Genomic DNA, 21,956 nt, shown 5'->3' on the forward strand with positions numbered 1-21,956 from the left:
TTTCCCTATTTTCCTCCCCCAAAACTAAGTGTGTCCTATATTCCAAAAAATATGGTAGTTGATTGTGTACTACTAAATCAAAGTCTATATAAATTGCATCTATTGATTTACCATGGTCAAGTTGTTTTTGCAGTGTAGGAGTTGCAGGTTACAGGATAATATTTTTCTGAAACCAAATTGTTAGATAGTAGATTGTTAGTGTCTAACTAAGGGTGATGGACTGATTTATGATTTGATTCCATAACTTTGCAGGTGACGCAACATAAAGAGATTGGTCTGTAATTTTCAACATTACTTGGATCTCCTTTTTTGAAAAAAGGGGTGACTGTGGCTAGTGACCATAAATTGAGTCAGAGGCTAGTCCTGAAAGATTTTTCAAAAATTATGCTTAGAGTTTTAGCTATGCTTGAGGAGAACTTTTTAAATTTTTTAAAGAAATATGCACATAGAGCTGCCTGTCAGGTAGAGATAGTTTTAGGTTGCATAATGCTTTTCCAACATTATATTCTGAAAAATCGATTTGTGTTAGATCGTTGCAATTGTTTGAGGTGCAACGAGGAAATATTGGGCATGAACCATTGCTGTTTACAAAGACATAGCCGAGAAATGTATTAAAGAGGTTGGCTTTAACAGCTTTGTCATTATATTCTTTACCATGTGGTTCTTTGAGGGGTGGGGTGGATCTCGAGTCTTTGAGTTTGTTGTTTACAAAATCAAAGACATGTGGATTTTGTGTGCAAAAGGTTTTCTTCTTGATTGAGGTGATAATTGGTACATTCAGTCTTTAATTAATGTCATAGATTTTTGTAGGGGCTTTTAAAGTTAGCAAAATAGCCAATTCTTTTGATGCAGCATACAGGAATGTTATGACTTATGATTGGTTGCTTAGCAACCATTCAAAGTTACAGTGAACTTCCCTAGGGTATTTATGTCCTGAAGTTGAAGTTCCATGTGGCCACCCCCTATAGTCATATGACTGCACTTTGATTGCTCAGCAAGTAAGTCATTTACAGTGTCTCACAGATACATAACCATATTTTATGATGTTTTTACTGAAAACCAGCATTGACATCCAGTTTTTGCCAAAATTTCACTCATAGAGAAACATTGGTTTGTTTAACAACCAAGGCATTCACTTAACCACTGTTGCAAAAATGATTGTCAAATCAGTTTGGTGGGTGATCCAGTTTACATCCATCATAAGCTACAACCATGATGGGCAAGCTCCATTACAGTTGCAAATCAAGGGCTACTTATACACTACTACCATATATGATTAGCAATAGAACAATCATTATGTGTTGTACCTCCTGATTTTTGACAAATGTATTTTTTCTTTTATGTATACTGTACTGAGAATATATGCAACAAAGACACTTGGCCAAACAAGAATAAAGAAAGAGGAAAAAATTCTATTCTATGTAAGCCACATGAATGGGAGTTTGCATGTTATGGCAAGCTTTTCACTAGGTTGCACAATTCTTCAGTTAATTCTTCCTTAATAATTCAGGAGGTGGGGGAAAGATTCTCTAGACCAAGTTGAAGAAGTCAAAATCCTCTGTAAAGCCACACTGCTCAAGTTCACCATAGTATCACTGTACAGCCTACAAAAAGTTTATATTAATTTCTTATTCTTAGCTTAAATTCAGAAAAGTTGAATAAACCATCAGTATTCACAACCATGAAAAAATGGACTTTGTTCCTTTTAAATAAAAAGTCCTATAGGGTAGAAGTACTGGATTTCCTGCTAAAAACTCCTGGAAATAAGGAGATTACAAATATAAAAAATTAAGAAATAGCACATATTCATTTCTGGATAATGTTTGGTAATTCACTAAAATTCTTGAATTATTTTTAATATTACATTTTTTTTAAAAAAAGAATCACAATATTCAACTTCTATAAATTGAGCCACTTATCGTTAGACCAATCCTAACAATATTTATTTATTTATTAGATTTGTATGCCGCCCCTCTCCGTAGACTCAGGGCGGCTAACAACAATAATGAAACAACATATAACAAATCTAATATTTAAAATAATTAAAAGACCCTTATTTAAAAAACCAAACATACACACAAACATACCATGCATAAATTGTATAGGCCTAGGGATGGAATATCTCAATTTCCCCATGCCTGACGACAGACGTAGGTTTTAAGAAGCACGTATATTAAAGTGCAAAGAAATTAGTTGGTCATTTTTTTCTTTCCTTGCAAGAATTTACAACCTTATGGTGCAACTTCCAATTTGTCTATTTTCTTTATGTTTCAGGAATCAATCACATGTTTGGAATCCCATTAACAGGATAAAACTGACCTTCAATTGTGGTAGGGTTTTTGTTGGAACAGAAGAAGTGATTTATAATATTGCTAATAGCATGCCATCTAATAATAACAGCCTTTAAGATGAGAATGACTACAAAATTGATCACAGGAGTGGGAGAATGTGAAGTAATTTGTAGTCATTTCTGGTAGATGGCTTAAAGCCATGTTTATTGCCTAATAAAAAAAAGTATTTCCAACACAATTTTCCAGCACAATGCAAGAGCCAGCTTAAAGTAGGCCAGCTAAAATAAGTGTTTCTTTACTTCCAGTCTTATTCTCCTCCCACAATAAGAAGGCAAAACGTGTGTGTGTATGTGTGTCTATATGTGTAAGTATATATATGTGCACACACATGCACATACATACACACACACACACATACATACATACATACATACATACATATATATATATATGTAACACGTTTTTTACTGAAATTTTAAAATTAAGGGAAACTAGGATGGCACCATTTCGGCCTTGTTCTGGCCTCATCAGCTAGCCACACCCTTACTGGGATTTGATCCGGCAACTTCTGCCTTGTAAGGCAGAGAATTAACAGCTGAGCCACCAGACCTGATCCCTTCAGCTCTGTACCAGGGAGGGGATATATATATATATATATATATATATTGTCGGATCACCCTGGTATAATAACATAAAGAAACATATATATATAAACAATCTATAAAGCCAGCGCCACAATATGGCTTTCCATTACACAAGAATGGTCCTTCTAAAGAGAACAGGCAGCTCAGTAGCCTGGGATGAATTATGAATGGCAGCTATTAGTAATTGTAGAAAAGGAGCAACCGTGTACAATAGCTAATTAGGATGGACAAATTGCCTACAATAAAATGAAGCACTGAAAACAGACTGCATACTTGCCAAAATTGGAAAAAAATGTATTTTGACATGGATGAATTAAGTATGATTGATTGATTGATTGATTGATTGATTGATTGATGAAACATTATATGGCCGACCCCAATTCACTCATGATGATTCTGAATGGCTTACAGAAATAAAACCTATGGCAAAACCTAAAAGGTTTCTGCCTCCCCGCCTCCCCCAACAGTTAAACCAGTCATTTGATGTCTGTAGAGATTCTCAGTCATCCAGATCATGGTTGTCCCAAAGGTGTTTTTTGCAAACCACAGGAACCAGGACACTAATCAGATGACCCCAGATAAACTTTCAAGTGCTTCAATGACCATGTAATAGGAAAACTGGACTGTATACAGGAGACATGCTAGGCCATTGAACCACATCCACATCACCTGCCTCTGTAGAATTCTGAGGATCTGGTAGCAGGATAAGGTGCCAGACACCGAAGTCCTCCCCAGAACGGGCCTGCCATCAATTCCCACCCTGCTGTGAAAGCCCAGACATGCTGGGCAGGCCATGTTGCTAGGATGCCAGACTATCGCATCCCTAAACAGCTCTATGGTGAGCTGTCTAAAAGAAAGTGATGCACGGGGCACAAAGGAAGCAATACAAAGACAAGTTGAAAGCCTCCTTCAGGTCCTTCAATATCGACACCACCTCCTGGGAAACCCTAGCACAAGATTGATCAACATGGCACATGCTGATCCACCAAGTCAGCCAGACATCTGAGGAGAGAACAACAAGAACAGCAGAAGAAAAGCAATCTCTCTGCAAAGCCAGATCTGCAAATGCTGTGACAATAGTGCCCACACATGTCTGTCTAACATGTGGCAGAATATTTCGCGCCTGTATAGGCCTTACCAGTCACCTGTGGACACATCGCAAACAGCCCACAACCTGTTAGATGTCAAGGTCCTCTTTGAACACAATGGATGAACATAAACAGGATACAAATGACCAGCTGTCTTCAAGGAATATAAATCCTTCCACTCACTACTATCCTGTTAGAGTTCAAGAACCTTTTAGGATGAGAAGTGACACAAGTTCAAAAGAAAAAACAAAGTCACTTGAAGGACTCCATATTATTCTGGCTTCTCTAGACCCACTGGCAAAATCATGTCTTTAAAGACTTTCAAAACAGTATCAAAGGGGGAACTAACCTTATTTCCACAGAGGTGATGTTTCATAGGGAGGGAGCTAACGCAATGAAGGTCCCCTTTCTTGATCCCACTAGATAGATCACTTTAGGAGAGGAGATTTATAACACCCCCTGTTTCCACACATAGGGAGCATGTAGATGTAACTGGGAAGTCAGTCCTTCAAATAACTTGGTGCACCTCCAGGTGGGTAAGTGGATGGAAAAACAGAAAGGAAACATGTGGTCGAGTTCTTGCCAAAAGATAAATGAGCTGCAACCAGGTTATGGAAATTAGCTTAGAAATACTACCAGTTCAGTGCATTTATAAATTGCATAATAATTCATGTTTTCTTCTGGGTATAAGTCACAGGTGGAAGCCAAAAGCAATCATTGAACAGGAAAAAATAGTTATCATCAACCTCATTATCCTTATCACCACAAGTAGATCATCCCTCTAGAAATTACAACCCTTAGATGCAATAGGTTTTTATTTCATTCTTGTCAAACCATATGATATTTGGAGATAGCAGAAGATATAGCTTCATTTGTAGGAGGAACTGAAATAGAATGGACACACATGTCAGAAATAGGAAGGCACATGTAACCATTATTTCACTTGATTGGATGGTATTTTTGAAAGATCCAGGATTCTTTAAATCAAACTCTGGCCTTGTAATCAATCTGCAAGTAAGGATGGATTTTCAATCTACTAGGGTACGACAAGGAATCTTTTGGGAAAGGGCATATTCCAAGGACTTGTTCCAAAAGAGACAAAAGATACCTACACTTGATCAGCAGAGGGAGCAGAAACATTGCTTTGTACTGCTGAAAAAGAATTTACAGGGATACAGTAATATAATCAGTATGAATGCAGGAATATCTGTTAGACACGTAGACCACTAGCCCTTTCCTAACAAATTAGCTCCCATTCTACACAGTGTGCGATAAGCAAAAATGCAAGACTGAGCAAAATGCAACAGACAGGAGGCTACTACAAACCCAGAAATTAAAACAATTGCTTTAAAGAAAGCAGCAAGCCTGTAGCTGAATGTTTCAGTGTTAAGTTTATGGAAACAATTAACATCTTGAATCCAAATGTGGCCATTGACACATTGTTGTTGCCTACAAGCACATTTTAAAAAAATACATTGTTGTTGCCCTCTGAAATCCTGTCCAAGCAGAGGTGGGTTCGTCCCGGTTCGGACAGGTTCTATGGAACTGGTAATAATTTGGCAACGGGGGTTGCTAAAACTGGCAGCAACCCAGGTCTGCCACACCCCTAAACTGTCTGTTGGTGGCATCATAGGTGCTACCATCTTTTTTGCTTCTGCATACACGTAGAAGTAGTTTGCTTCTGCACATGCACAGAAGCTGGTTTTTTAGCAATGCGCGTGTGTGCATACGCATGGCGCATAAAGGAGCATACCGGCAGTGAAGAAAACAAGAATCCACTCCTGTGTCCAAGATATTGATTTATCCAACATTGTCTGTAAACCTTCACACTAATCCTGACTGCCCTGATCTGGGTCAGTTCAAAGGGCCCACATTGATCTTTAAATCCTTTCACAGTATAAAATCAGGGTACTTGAAAGACGAGCTGACTTCACTGTATTAATAAGATGCCTCTGATAAATCTTGCTGCCCCTATTTGCTGTGGTAAGAAAGGTATTTGGCAGAGAGATAGGTTTCTTTGCACTGATAAACAAGTTATGAACAATTTTTTTAAGAAAAAAGTTGCTTGCCACTGGGTAACTTCTTTCATGTTTCTGACATTCCTGGAAAAAATGTCTAACACCACCCTCTAAAACCTCTTGCATTTTTGCTTATAGCACACTGTGTAGAATGGGAACTAATTTGTTAGGAAGGGGCTAGTGGCCTATGTGTATAATAGATATTCCTGCATTCATACTGATTTTATTACTGTATCCCTGTAAATTCTTTTTCAGCAGTACAAAACAATGTTTCTGCTCCTTCTGCTAATCAATTAGATATACTTTTATTTTATGCTGCATTTATAATATTTTTTCTTGCTTTATTTTTGTAGTTAACCTTACTGTAAGTCAATATAAAAAGATTAATACTAGATAGAAGGCATTTCCCCTTTAAAAAAACAATAAGAAATGGAAATAATCTGTTTATTAAATTCAGTATATGGCCCTTGACTCTATGGAAATATAAGCAAGAAAAGCTATGGTTAGGAAGATGTGGAACTGAATTGTCTTAGGGTTTTGCTGAATTTGTAATTTTAGTTTCTATTTCTATATAGAATACACTATTTGCTTCATAATATATCTTTTTCTTCACCTAAGGAACATTTTGTATAAACAGATTAGTTTCTAATTATCTTGAAAGTTTCAATCATCCAATGTACAATATGAAGTCTACACTGTACTGGGTATAGGATACTAGTGACTGTTTATCTCAGTCTAGTAATAATTGTGGAAAGGAATCTGAGACAACTTAGTCTTTAGTTATTAAATTGAACTACAGGAGTTTTTCTCCCTTATTTTTAGGGAATATGCACCCATAGAATCCATTAATAAAAATATTCTGTTACATCAGGATAAAGTTTCAATTTATTGAGATTTATGCTGTCCACCTAAATCAGATATAAAAGATATTCTTCAGAGGTAAAATTCAGTAGATTGACAGGTTCTGGAGAACCGATAGCAGAAATTCTGAGTAGTTCAGAGAACCAGCAAATACCACCTCTAGATGGCCCCAGAGTGGGGAGGGAATGGGTTTTTTTGCAGTATCATTCCCCTGCCATGCCCACCAAAGTCGCACGAATCCCAGCGACCGGTTAGGTCCCACAGAGTTGGCCTTCTCCGGGTCCCGTAGACTAAACAATGTCATTTGGCGGGACCCAGGGGAAGAGCCTTCTCTGTGGCGGCCCCGACCCTCTGGTACCAGCTCCCCCCAGAGATTAGAACTGCCCCCGCCCTCCTTGCCTTTCGTAAACTCCTTAAAACCCATCTCTGCCATCAGGCATGGGGGAATTGAGACATCTTCCCCGGGTCTATACAGTTTATGCATGGTATGGTTGTGTGTATGTTTCCTTTTAATAATGGGGTTTTAATTGTTTTTTAAATTGTTAGATTTGTTGTACATTGTTTTGTTGTTGCTGTGAGCCGCCCCGAGTCTACGGAGAGGAGCGGCATACAAATCAAATCAATCAATCAATCAATCAATAAATAAATAAATAAATAAAGTCATGCTCATGGAACCAATAGGGAAAAATTTTGAATTTCACCCATGGCATACTTCTGAATCAGTTTATACCCAATTCCAAACTATAAGTGACTTCAATGAATCAGAAAGTATTATGTGAAAATTAGACAGGCCAAAATAAAGTTACATCTTGAAATATCATATACATTGTGTAATAAAATCTGGAATCATTGGGATTATAACAAATATAAAATGAGGGCTTAACTCTTATAATATCAGATTAGTAAACTCTCCATTCCTGAACTGAATAACATTATCATCTGCTGAATTTAGCAGACCTTTTTGGAAAGAAATTTAGACAGAATTTAAAAAGAAAAAAAGAACTTCAGAGATTATTCCCACAACAATAAAAGTCATTAGTAGAGTAATATAATTTTTCTGCTTGTTACTTCTCAATGCCGCCTTTCTCCCTTAAACAACGGCAACAACAAAAACTAACAGCAATGCTGTTCTTCCAAAAAGACATGAGGAGAAAATGGGAAATAAACTATAGATAATTTACAAATGCACAACTGACTTTTGCTTCTAGTATATGTAATAGCCTTAGGGCAGATCAGGCTCATTTGTAGAATGTTATTCAGTTCTTACAAAATAAACATCCTTCTGTTCAGGTTGCATTAGCTACAATTTTCTCCTGGACTAATCATGTCCCAGTTGGCTGGTCTGCGAATAGTCATGTTTAGCTGTTATCTGTTGTGAAGCAGACAGAAATTCAAGAATGACAGGGCTTCAGGGACCACGCCTGGCAAGATTTAGGCTGAAACAACCATTCTGAAGATATGACAATACCGCAAAAAATAAAGCAAATAATTTTAACTAGATTATAAAATACAGCTTAAAAATACAGTTAAATTTCTGTCCGTGTACTTGTCAAACTGTTCATTTACATACAGTGTGCATTGAAGTCAGTGCATTCAGTGAACCATTAATTAAATCAACCTGTAGTACAATATTCTACAGCTGGAAGACTATGATTTCCTATGTTATTTGTTTTAAATAGACTTGAAAGTATGACTAAGGAAATCTGTAATGAAAAACTACACCAAGAAGCCATGTTGTGAGCTGCCCCGAGTCTATGGAGAGGGGCGGCATACAAATCTAATTAATTAATTAATTAATTAATTAATTAATTAATTAATTGCAAACCTTGAAGTGAGCCAAATTAGGTTAGCATTGGTCTTTCTTGCTGGGAAAGTTGAGAAAGAAAGCAGCTGATGTCCTCCTGCTGTGTCTTCACTTTTTCTTTAGGCCTGGATAAGAAATCTGGTCTATAAATAGGAACATTCCCATCCTTATTGTTGTTGCTTTTCACTCTTACTAGATATGACAACTCCAGCAACTTAATATATACCATTTCACCAACTCTGACACACAATCTGACTCCAATGGCCAGTGATGAGGAGAGAGAACAGTGCAAGGAGCATTGCATTTGACAGAAACCTACCGTATAAAGGTAAATGAAGAGTTGGAAACAGTGACAAACTTGATTTTCAATGCAGTTATAGAATAGCATTTTATGCTTTGTAGACCCAGAAAGTGGTTCAAAGAGGGACAAAAAGAAACATCATTTGACCCCTAAGACAATCGTTAAGTGTTGGATCTCATGATTCTTGATAAATGTATCTTTTTCTTTTATGTACACTGAAAGCATATGCACCAAAGACAAATTCCTTGTGTGTCTAATCGCACTTGACCAATAAATAATTCTATTCTATTCTATTCTATTTTTAACTTTATACAGAAGAGGATGATGTTTATAAAGACATGTCAGGTGATGGTACTACAAAAATTGTGATGCAATTTGCTATTTTCCTTTTCTCCGTACTGAAGGAGTGGGTCCAGCAGTCACATGGGTTGCTCCTGTCCAATCCGTTGGAACTGAGCCTAGTATTAAAAAAGACTGCTGGATCCGCCCCTTCCCCAGAATTCGCTCAGTTCGCATCCTCGGATGTGTGTGAATGCTCGTTCCTCTCGATAAAACACCTTCCCTTCGATCTCTCTTCAATAGCAAGTAAGATTTTTCCATTACTCAGCTTGCCGGCAGGTTTTTTCTCAGCCCTACTGGGCTTTGAGTTGGGGGAGAAGTTAACGGCTCAGCCATTCGCGGTTTTTCCCTCCGTGCTGTAGCCGCGGCCGGTTTGTTAATTCCGGCCTTGGAGGTCCTGCCGAGAGCAAGCTTTATTCTTTCTTTTTTTTTTCAATTTTTTTATTATTTTTCATAAAACAGACATACAGACGTACAAACATTAAACATAAAATGGGGATGTATTTCCCCGCTTCTTTTGAAAGTATACATTCAAATAGAGAAAAGAATACATAATCAAACATTTGTTGAATGTTAAAAAGTCTAGTAAAAAATTTTCAAATCTTAAATGCAATATTAGTACAGTATAAGTAAAAATGCTTAATATGTTATTTAAGTGTAATATATTCATCTAATCAAACATTCAAACTAATCTCAATTACTAAGCATACATAAAACAAAATTTTTAATATACCGCTTGTGAGTAAACAACTATGTCAAAATCATCAACAAATACATCTAATATTGTTATTACCTAAATAAAAACAGATCTATCTCTTATTTTTTCTTATCTAACCATTTATATATGTTGTTCCATGTTTCATAAAATTTTGTATCTTCTTGATCGTTTAATCGTCTTGTCATCATATCCATTTCAGCGCAATCTAATATTTTAGCTATAACTTCTTCTTTCTTGGGGATTTCCTCCCCCTTCCAGTTTTGCGCGTATATTATTCTAGCCGCAGTTAATATGTGTATAATTAAGTAAAGAGTTTCCTTCTTATAAGTCTGATTAGTAATTCCTAATAAGTAAAATTCCGGGGTGTTATCTATGTCATATTTTAATATTTCTTTTAATATCTTCTCAATCATCTTCCAATAAGTTTTAGCTTTGCTACATGTCCACCATTGATGGTAATAAGTTCCTATATCTTTCTTGCATTTCCAACACAGTGGGGATGTTTTAGGAAACATTTTAGCTATCCTGTTAGGTGGAAGGTGCCATCTATAAAACATTTTAATTTGGTTTTCTTTTAATGAAACTGACTTGGTCATTTTCCAATTATTAATCCAGACTTTTTCCCAAGTATCTATATCTATTTCCTTGCCTATATTTCTGCACCATCTTATCATGGTATCTTTTAGAGTCAACTCTATATTTTTGTGAGCGATAAGAAATTTATATATTTTCCCTATCATTTTTACTGAATTATTAATAATTAAATGACTTAGCAAATTCTTACTTTTATTAAAAGTATAAAGAGTTATATCCTTCTGGTATCTGGATCGAATCTGGGCATAATGCCACCAATCTATTATTATCCCTTCTTCTTGTAGTTTATTCCTAAGCTTTAGCTTCATCTGATCATTTAATAATTCTTTATATCTATAAAATATTTTCGTGTCTTTTATAGATTTTGGATGTGTTATTGCTTCTAGGGGGGCTATCCATTCTGGAACATTTAAGAAGTGATTTTTCTTTATGTCCTTCCAAACCTCTAGTAAATACTTCCTTAATGTGTGTCTTTTAAAATATGAGTGATTTTTTTCCTTGTCATACCATATAAATGCATGCCAACCCAGCATAAGATCATGTCCTTCTAAATTTAATATTCTTTTATTCTCTAAGGTTATCCAATCTTTAATCCATGTTAAGGCGGCGGCCTGATAATATAATTTCCAGTTTGGAAGACCAAATCCTCCTCTTTCTTTAATGTCTTCCAAACAGTTTATTTTTATCCTTGCTTTTTTCCCTTGCCATATAAATTTTTTAACTAAGTTTGTCAAAGTTTTAAAGAAAGTTCCCCCTGGGTTTATTGGAATTACCTGAAAGAGAAATAAAACCTTAGGCAAAATATTCATCTTGATTGTGGCAATTCTTCCTAAAAATGATATTTTCAGGTTGTTCCATGTTTCTAAATCTTTTTTAATTTCTGATAATAATTTTATATAATTATCATTTTTTAAAGTTATTGTTTTCGCTGTTAAATTTATTCCTAAATATTTTACTTTCTTTACAGTTTTTATTCCAGAAATATTTTCTAATTTAGTTTCTTGTATTTTATTCATATTTTTGGTTAAGAAAGAAGTTTTACTTTTATTTATCTTTAAACCTGCTACCTTTCCGAATTGTTCAATAGTTTGCAATAAAGAAGGGACAGTTGTTATCGGTTCTTCAATTATAAACGTTAAGTCATCTGCAAAAGCTTGGAGTTTGTAAGTTTCGTCTCCTATAGTTAAACCTTTTATTTCGGAATCCGCTCTTATTTTAATTAATAAAGTTTCAAGTGTCATAATAAATAACAATGGTGATATAGGACATCCTTGACGAACTCCCTTGTTTATATCAAGTGCTTGTAATTGGTTATTATTTAATATTATTTTAGTCGTTTGTTTTGAGTATATAGTATCTATTAAATTAACAAATTTTGAGCCAAATCTCATTTTGTTTAATTGCATTTTTATAAATGTCCAGTTAACGTTGTCAAAGGCCTTTTGAGCATCTAAGAACATTAAGGATGCTGTCTTATCTGGATGTTGTTCATAGTATTCTAATGTATTTATTACTGTTCTAAGGTTATTTTTAATTTGTCGCCCTGGTAGAAATCCATTTTGGTCTTGATGTATTATTCCATTTATAATTCTTTTAAGTCTATCTGCATAAATGGCAATAAATATTTTATAATCTACATTTAATAAAGATATGGGTCTATAATTTTTGATTTTTAGTGGGTCAGTGCCGGATTTGTGTATTAAAGTTGTCAGCGATTCTGACCAAGATTTCGGAATTTTACCCTCAAGTCTACATGAATTAAAAATTTCTAACATATAGTTTCTTACTATTTCATTGTCTATCTTATACCATTCTGCCGGTATAGCATCCGGACCAGTGGCCTTATTGTTTTTCTGTTTTTTAATTATAGTTAGGAGTTCTTCCATTGTTATTGGACCATCCAACATAGTCTGTTGATCTTCTGTTATTTGTGGTAATTTTGAAGCCTGTAAGTAATTAAAAACCTCATCTTCACTAACATTGTCTTTGGCATAAAGATCTTTATAAAAGTTATAAACAATGTCCGCCTTTCCTTCTGTATCATATTTTATTGTACCATCTTTGTCTTCTAATTTTTTTATCAATTTGGATTGACTCTGCTTTCTAAGTTTATATGCTAACCATCTGCCTGGTTTATTTGCATGTTCAAAATAATGTTGTTTTGCTCTTTTAATTTTTTCAGTTATTTGATTTTGTTCTATAATTCTAATTTTATGTTTAATTACATTTATTTCTGTTTTAAAGTCTCTGTTCTTGGTGTGTTGCTGCGATGCAAATTCCAATTGTTTTAATTCATTTATTAGTTGTACGTACTTTAATTTATTTTCCTTATTGTATTTTGCTGTGTAAGATATTGTTAACCCTCTTATATAAGCTTTGAGTGTATCCCATATATTCTGTGGAGTGGTGTCTGGGGTTTTGTTAATCTCAAGAAATATTTTTAATTCCTTTTCGATCCAATCTTTATATTTCTTATCATTTAGTATAATTCTATTCATCCGCCAAATATTCTGTTTGTTGTTCCTTCTTATATAGACCACTATTGGGTTGTGGTCAGCCCATGTATTAACATCTATCTCTACTTCCCTTATTTCTTCTGCAACCATTTTTGATGTCCATACCATGTCTATTCTTGTCCAGATTTTGTGGGGATTAGAATAAAACGTAAATTGTCTTTTATGGGGGTGTCTTTCCCTCCATATATCATTTAGCAATAATTCTGTTTTCATTTTTTGGAAAGTACTAGGTAGTAGATTTCTTTTTGTTTTTTTCCTTTTATTATGGCTCCCTCCCCCTGAATGGTCTAATTGCCTATTCACAATAGCATTAAAATCACCTATTATTAATACATTCTCAATAGCTAAGTCTATTATTATTTGATGTAAATTTTTATAAAATATCATTTGGTCTTCATTGGGAGCATAAATAGAAACAACCACTATAGGTCTAGGTTCAATATCAACTTGTACAATCAATATTCTACCATCATTATCCTTATATATCTGTTTGGAATTTATAGAATTCTCTACATACATCACCACACCTCTTTTTTTTTGATCTGCTAATGCAGCATGCATTTTTCCAATTTTGGGATTCAACAATAATTTTTGGTTATCTTTTTTGATATGTACTTCTTGTAATATTGCAATTTGAGCATTTTGATTTCTGATTTTAGAGAAGATTTGTTTCCTTTTCCTTGGTTCATTAAGTCCGTTAACGTTTACCGAAAAGATCTTTAGATCTTTAGTTGTTGTCATTTAGTGGGTTTTTTGGTTTCTCGCTGAGGCTGAACTCTTCTTATAGCACCTTGGTCCTGCTCTATTGCTAGAGCTGTGGCCCCCAATAGTTCTTCTTGTTGGATTGCTAGTATCTCCCCTGATTGCTGTTGTGCTGGTTGTTGATGAGCCTCTTGTTGTTTATCTGAAAAGTCCATGTGGCTGATGCCACTATTTTCAAAGAAATACCTAGCTTGTTCTACATTTTCCAGCTTGTATCTTGTAGAACGCCATGTCAGAGAAAGACCTTGTGGGATTAACCAACGATAGGTTATATTTTCTTTGATCAAAATTCTGGTAAGAAACTGGTAATCTCTTCTGCTCTCTCTGACACTTCTTGGAACTTGTTTTAATATTTTTATTTCCACTCCTTGATGTTGGAGTTTGGAGTTTCTTGCCCAATGGAGTATGTCATCTCGCAAAGTTTTCCTGGTGAATTTGATATGAATCTCTCTTGGAAGATTGTGGCGACGGATGTAACTATTCGAAGTCCTGTAAACTTCATCGATTTCTTTCACTAGCGCAGCAGGAACCTCCTGGAGTATACCTCCAATCGTTTCCGCCATAGTCATTTTTAAATCTTCATCTTTTTCCTCTTTCATATTCTGAAATCGTAGTCCATACGAAGCACGTTGCATCTCCAGCTGAATAATTGATTCATCATGTCTTCTGTGTCTTGCATCAGCTCTCCCTTCGAGATAATCAATTCTTTTAGCGTTTTTGTCAGATTTCTCTTCAACCTTTTTCACTCGATCATCACTTTCTTGTAGTGTTTGTTGGATCTCCTTTATCTGGTCTTTCACCTCGCCCATGTCAGCTTTCAGTTGGGCCATCTCCTTTTTAAATTCTGCCAAGTCTGCTTTTATGGCTTCCCTTTGTTGTGTTGCATCCTCTTTTATAACCTCTCTTTGTTGGGTGGCATTCTCTAGAGATTTAAAGATAGAGTCCTGCATATTGTTTAAAGTTTCTTGTAATGTTGCAAAGTTGGGCTGCGTTGTTTTGTCTTTTTCTTTATCCTTGGAAGACATAGCTGAGGCCTGGTGTGTCGGGGAAGGACGTGGGGACACTTGTGGAGAAGAGATTGTTGCAGTAGGTTGTTTTTTGACTGTTTTAACAACGGTTGAATAAGTTGACATTATCAATTTTGAATCCGCTGTTTAAAATTTGAGTTAATTTAAATCAATCTAAATTTATATATAGTGAAAAGGAGAAAATTTCTATAAATTCCAAATCTATTCAATCTGTTTTATTAGCGGTTACGCTTAAATTATAACTATTCAATTATCAAGAAAGTTCAAAATTCAAAATCCAATATATATTGTTATTAATTATTTTAAAAATTTAAATTGTCTTTAAAAATTTAAAGATATAATACCTCAGGAAACTAATATAAAACTTTTAGGAATAAAAAACCAGTAAAAGTTAAAAATACAGTGATCCCCCGCTCGTTGCGAGGGTTACGTTCCAGGAGCCCCCGCAACGAGCGGGTTTTCGCGAAGTAGCGATGCGGAAGTAAAAACACCGTCTGCGCATGTGCAGACGGTGTTTTTACTCCCACAGCGCTAGCGAGGAGCCGAAGATTGGGGGCGGGGCGGCTGTTTGCCGCCGGCATGGAGGGCTTCCTAGCAGCCCCCCAAACCCGGGTTGGGGGTCCGGGGGGCGCTTGGTATCGCCGGTTTTGAGCTGAGTCCGGAAGCGAATTCGCTTCCGGACTCAGCTCAAAACCGCCGATAGCAAGCGGCAAGGAACGCCTTGTCTCGGCGCTTTCGAGCTGTCAGCTCGAAAGCGCCGAGACAAGGCGTTCCTTGCCGCTTGCTATCGGCGGTTTTGAGCTGAAAACCGGCGGTTTTGAGCTCAAAACCGGCGATACCAAGCGGCAAGGAACGGCTTGTCTCGGCGCTTTCGAGCTGACAGCTCGAAAGCGCCGAGACAAGGCGTTCCTTGCCGCTTGCTATCGGCGGTTTTGAGCTGAAAACCGGCGGTTTTGAGCTCAAAACCGGCGATACCAAGCGGCAAGGAACGGCTTGTCTCGGCGCTTTCGAGCTGTCAGCTCGAAAGCGCCGAGACAAGCCGTTCCTTGCCGCTTGCTATCGGCGGTTTTGAGCTCAAAACCGCCGGTTTTCAGCTCAAAACCGCCGATACCAAGCGGCAAGGAACGGCTTGTCTCGGCGCTTTCGAGCTGACAGCTCGAAAGCGCCGAGACAAGCCGTTCCTTGCCGCTTGCTATCGGCGGTTTTGAGCTAAATCCGGGAGCGAATTCGCTCCCGGATTTAGCTCAAAAGCGGCGAGAATGAACGGCGTGGGCGGGCGAAGGGCGGGCGGCAGCGAGGAGTTTGCGTGGGCGGTGGGGAAACTCCTCGCTGACGCCAGCAAGAGGGGGAAGACCCAGGGAAGCCGCTGCCATCTACGCATGCGTGCCCGGCACGCATGCGTAGATGGTATTTTTGACTTCCGGGTTGAAAAATAGCGAAGTACCCTGTTCGCAATGGTTGGGGACGCAATAAACGGGGGATCACTGTAAATGGTCTAATAAAAAGACAAAATAAATGACAGCAAAGAAAGAGTAATAACTATTTTAAAAAGGGAAAGTTTGAAAAAGTACAAAGAAAAAAAGAAGAGAAAAAAGATTTAATAAGGCAGCAAGAAGAGGGAGAAAAAGGGAGAGAAAAAAAAAAGAAATGGGGAGTATTTCAATTCAAATAATTAAAATAGAGCAGGAAACCAAGGTTTGCTAACAATGCATAGTCTTCAATTCAAACTTCTTTCAAAAATAGAAATAAAAAGAAGGAAAATCAGAAGGAGAACAAAGAAAGAGTTAATTAATCAAAAAGAAAACACAATATGTATAGTTATGTTCTTCTTATAAATCAGGAAATTATATTAGATGAATAAAGAGTGTGAATCCCAATGTCAGAAAATACAATTGTACTTAATCCCAATTGCAGGTCTCACGAAAAAAAAAAAAGTCAAATTAATAATTTTCTTGTAGTTAAAATGGAGTCTATGTTCTTTTCCAAATTCAAGACAAAGGCAAAAAAAAATAGATCCCAAGATGGAGTCAGGTTAGAAGTCAGAAGTTCATATGATCAGGCAGATGTGAAAAGGTTCTCAGAAGAAAAAATAATCCCAAGGAAAAAAAGCAATCAGCAAGTAATCCAAAATAGTTCAAAGACAGTCAGCAAGTAATCCAAGTAGGTTAATCCAAAGGTAAATATTCCAAAGGAAAGGTATCAGTTCCTTCTATTTCCCATTTATTTTCAAGTTGTTATATAATGATATTATGTTGCAAAGACAACAGGATGAGAGAAAAAAAAAATAAGGCAACAAAGTTATATTCCTCCGCAGTTAAGATGTCAGCCCAGAACACAATGTTTTAACAGACTATAAAAAAGAAATTTTAGTCATCTTTACTAACTTCTTTTAAGCATTGAAATCTTCTAAATAGCCATTTCCAGTTCAAAATCTTTTATTAAAGCATAGAGTAAGAAAAAATATTTTTTAGATTCCAAAATTCAAATACAAGATGGAAACAATGAAGATGAGAGAATTTAGTCTCGGCTGTTATTTGCGGATGAGACTCAGAAAAAAAAAAACTTTCACTTTCGCCTCGTTAAAAAAAAAACTTTCCCTTGAGGCTTGCGAACGATCAAATCTTCAGATTTTGGTCTTGAAACAAAGAGGAAATTTTTTACCTTGAGTCCTTTATCGGATGTATTCTTTTTCAGTTAGATAAATGTAGAACTTTCAATTTAGAGCTTTTTCTCAGCTTCCCGCTGGGTGAGGGGAGAAAGCGCTGGCCGGTCCTCTCAGACGAAGAGGATCGGTTCTCCCGTCTTCGAAGCTGCGGGGCGAACCGCTGCCTCTGGAGTCTCGGCGATGGCTCCTCGGGCAGAGGGGAGCCCCCTGTTCTGGGATCGGGCCATCCGAGCCCGATCCGATCGCGAATGCGACCTTCGAAGGGGGTAGAAGGGATCGCTTGGCAGAGCCCTGCCAAGGATGTCCCGCCGCGATCACCGCCAAACCGGAAGCCAAGCTTTATTCTTTCAACTAATTAAGGGCTATTTACCTCCCGCGGTGTGGGACTTGATTTGTCTCCCGGGCTTAGTCGCTCCTATTGCAAATAACGGAGCAGTTATTTTGGCGCCAAGGCTCTGACGCCCAGTAAGTTGCACTTTCGGTTCTGCCCTAAGGGGTCGGCCATTAGTGCCTACAGCCCGCCGCTTGACCCTGGAGTCGTCGCTTTGAGTTTCCTCGGGCCTATTCTCCACGGAAGTGGCCTCCAACCAGTGTGCCTTGGTTTTCTTAAAGTTAAGTTAGTGAGGCCTGCCACGCTGCACTTAAGGACAAGAACTCTTGGTATCGCCCAGGATTGCCTCTTAAGGCGCAGCAGCTCCTGAGCCTAGGAGCAGGGTCACCTATCCTCTTGGGAATTCCACAAAATAATTCTTCTCCCCCCTATTTTTTGGCTCAAGCCTTGTCTTCTGTAATTGCTCAGACTATGGCTTCCCTTCCCAAGAGAGGCACTACCAAAGGTTCCAAAGAGGTTAGGCCTACTGGTAATCCTTCTGAGCTTCCCCAGGCCTCTTCCTCCTCTTCCTCAGGCTCTCAGTCTTTAGCCAAGCCCACTAGGGCTGAGAAGAGAAGGGACCTAGCCCTACAAAAAATACATGATAAATCAGCCAAACGTTTTAAGGTGCAGGCCCAAGTGCATATCAACCCTACCCCCCCGGAGGCCTCTAACCTGCCTCCCTCTGGGGTACCTGTGCTATCCCTGGATGAGCCAAACCTAAATCCACCCCAACCTAACCTATGGGGTTTAGGTCCAGAGGAGCCAGATATTACCGAGGATTTCCCCCAGCCAGAACCTGTTCAGGGCCTCAGGGATCCTCAGGCTTTTCCGGCTGATATTTCTTCCTTGCCACCGGAGTTTCAGTCTATCTTGACTATTCTGACTAACACTATTGATGCTAGACTCTCATCTTTAAATGTACCTCCTCTGTCTCATCCTCCCCCTCGCTCCTCCCGTCCCGTGAGTTCTTCTCCTTCCTACAGAGCCCCAGTCTTGGTGGTCTCTGACTCCTCTCAGGAAGAGGATGAGGACGTGGATGCAGAAGAGGATGATGACCCCTTTCAGCGTCTGTCGGAGGATGAGGAATCTCAGATTAAGATTCCAGCCCCAGCTGCTATTTTCCCTTCGCAGCTTTTCAAATCTCTCCTGCTAAAAGCTAGAGTATCTACGGGGCTAGCCGGGCAAGAGAAGCAAGCTACTCCTTCCACAGACCCCCCAGAGGAAAATCTTCCTTACTTCATGGAGGAACAGGAAGACAATGAGGTAATTCCTATGCCCAAGTTGTTTAAGGATGCCTTGCTTAAACAGTGGGACCACCCAACCATAGGCTTCACTCCCACTCCCAAGGACAAGAAGCTCTACAAGCTCTCCCCCTCCTATGAGGAACTCCTAACATGTCCCAGGCCAGATGAACCAGTGAAGACGCTCCACTCAACGGCTGCCATACCTGGCGAGGCAGAGGAGGTCCTCCGGCCAGAAGACAAACGACTTGAACAAATGCTCAAAAGAAGTCTCCTTGCAGACTCATGGGCCATTAAGAGTGCTGCAGCGGCATCCTTCTTTTCCAGAGCTATGCTCTTATGGCTTCGTCAGCTCCAACTACACCTGCCTCCAGATGACTTACGGGGCCAACAGGATTTCAACAAAATCTTCGCAGCTGCCCAATATATAGCAGATGCTACTCTCCAATCTTCCAGATTTGCAGCCAGGTCAGTAGCAGCCTCCACAACGGCCAGAAGGCTTCTATGGCTCCGCCCTTGGCAGGCGGGGGTAAGACAGAAATGGCAGTTAGCTATGGGTCCACTGAAACGTAACCTCCTCTTCGGAGATCTTCTGGACCCTCTCCTTACGGAAAACGCAGACAAGAAAAAGGTCTTGGGACCTACCACCAAGAAGGCCCCGAAACCGCAGTCCTTTCGGCGCACCGGGCGTCAGCAGGATCAAAGCTTCGCATTTCACAAGAGCCCAGGTCAGTATTCCCCTCGCTTCGATCCCAAGCTAGAACCACCAGGGGCAGAGGGTCCCGCTATCAGAGAGGATCCTCTACTACCAGAACTTCCAAAAGAACCAGATGGTAAGTTTTCTCACCTGCCTATAGGCGGTCGCCTAGCCTGGTTCTCTTCCGCCTGGCACCGCTCTTGTAAGGATCCCTGGGTCATTGACACAGTGGAAAGGGGCCTAAGGTTAGAGTTTATTTCTTCTCCCCCTAACCGTTTTATTTCTTGTCCCTCTCCCAGTTCCTCTCCATCTCGTATTCGAATGGAGGAGGCTATTTCTCATTTGTTGACTATTAGAACTATTCAACCGGTCCCCTCTCTCCAGAGAGTTTTAGGCTTCTATTCCATCCTCTTCATGGTCCCTAAGACTTCTGGAGGTTGGAGAGCCATCTTGGACCTAAAGAAATTAAACCGCTTCATTAAATATAGAAAATTCAAAATGCACTCCCTATCTTCCATTTTATCAGCTCTTCATCGAGGAGACTTTATGGTGTCTCTAGATCTCACTGAGGCCTACCTCCATATCCCCATTGCCAAGGTCCATAGGAGATTTCTGCGCTTTGCCTTCAAGGCAGGCATTTTCAGTATAGGGCTATGCCTTTTGGGCTCTCCTCAGCTCCCAGGGTTTTCACTAAACTCTTGGGATCCTTGGCGGCTCATATCCGGGCCTCTCCCATTCATATTTTATGTTATTTAGATGACATTTTAATTCATGGTAATTCCAGAGCTGGTGTAGCTGCAGACCTCTCCTCTACCATGTCGGTTCTACAGAACCATGGTTTTTCCATAAACCTTAACAAGAGTCATCTTGATCCATCCACTTCCATCCTGCATCTGGGGACTATCATTAATTCCGAAATATCCCAGGTTTTTCTCTCCAATGAGAGAAAACGCAGCATTTTGGATCTCATTGCTCGCATCCTGCCCCAGCAATCGGCCTCCATTGTCACCCTATCCTCCCTTTTGGGTAAGATGGTGTCATGTATTGGTATTGTTCCCTGGGCCCGCCTTCACGCCAGGGAACTTCAATGGCTACTATTACCATTTCAGAGATCAGGCCACAGCAACTCGAACCGACGCATCACCATCCCACCGTCGGTTCGCAGATCCCTCAAGTGGTGGACTTCTCCAGCCCTAGACAAGGGATCCCCCTTCCGGTGTCCCGACCAGTTTGTAGTCACCACAGATGCCAGCCTCTCGGGCTGGGGAGCCCACGCCCAAGGTCTTTTAGCTCAGGGCACATGGTCACCGGAGGAGGCTTCCAAGCCCATCAATTGGCTAGAATTAAGAGCCGTGTCTCTAGCTCTAAAGCAATTCCAACCTCACATATCTAACCAACATGTGCTGATTCTCACCGACAATATAGCCACCAAAAGCCATATTTGCAGACAGGGAGGCACAAGATCCAAGGCCCTCATGAGGGAGGCCCTGAAGTTGGGTCTTTGGGCAGAGAAAAATCTCCAATCGCTTCTAGCCGATCACATCTCGGGGAGCCTCAACGTCCAAGCGGACTGGCTCTCACGAGCCACCATAGATCCAGGCGAGTGGAATCTCCATCAGTCACTGTTCCACCAAATCTGCCTCAGGTTCGGCCATCCAGTGTTGGATCTATTCGCGACCAGAGACAATACCCAGCTTCCCCGCTTCATCTCCAGGTTCCCGTCTCCGGGAGCGGAGGCAGTCAATGCCCTCAGGAGTCCTTGGCCTCCAGGCCTACTGTATGCCTTCCCTCCAATTCCAATTCTGCCAGACGTGATCAACAAAATCCTCCTGGAGAAAGCACGTGTAATCCTGATTGCCCCTCACTGGCCTCGCAGGCCCTGGTTCGCGGACCTTCAACAACTGTCCGTCCAGGACCCCTGGCGACTCCCCGCTTCGGAGGATATGTTGCGGCAGGGGGCCTCCTTCCATCCGGATCCAGAGTGGTTCCACCTCACCGCCTGGCTGTTATCCGGAG

The 21,956-nt window shown here is 39.3% G+C and overlaps 1 long non-coding RNA gene across 3 annotated transcripts in view; it reads left to right on the forward strand.

The window, feature by feature from the left end:
* LOC139168416 (uncharacterized) overlaps positions 1-21,956 on the forward strand; it is a 214,343-nt gene that overhangs the window by 4,785 nt on the left and 187,602 nt on the right. For all 3 annotated transcript variants that reach the window (XR_011559289.1, XR_011559287.1, XR_011559288.1), the window contains exons 2-3: positions 2,275-2,330; positions 8,903-9,034. This is a non-coding gene — a long non-coding RNA (uncharacterized lncRNA). The remainder of the gene's footprint in view (positions 1-2,274; positions 2,331-8,902; positions 9,035-21,956) is intronic.

Source organism: Erythrolamprus reginae, chromosome 5 (assembly GCF_031021105.1).
Source record: "Erythrolamprus reginae isolate rEryReg1 chromosome 5, rEryReg1.hap1, whole genome shotgun sequence".
Classification (NCBI taxonomy): domain Eukaryota; kingdom Metazoa; phylum Chordata; class Lepidosauria; order Squamata; family Dipsadidae; genus Erythrolamprus; species Erythrolamprus reginae.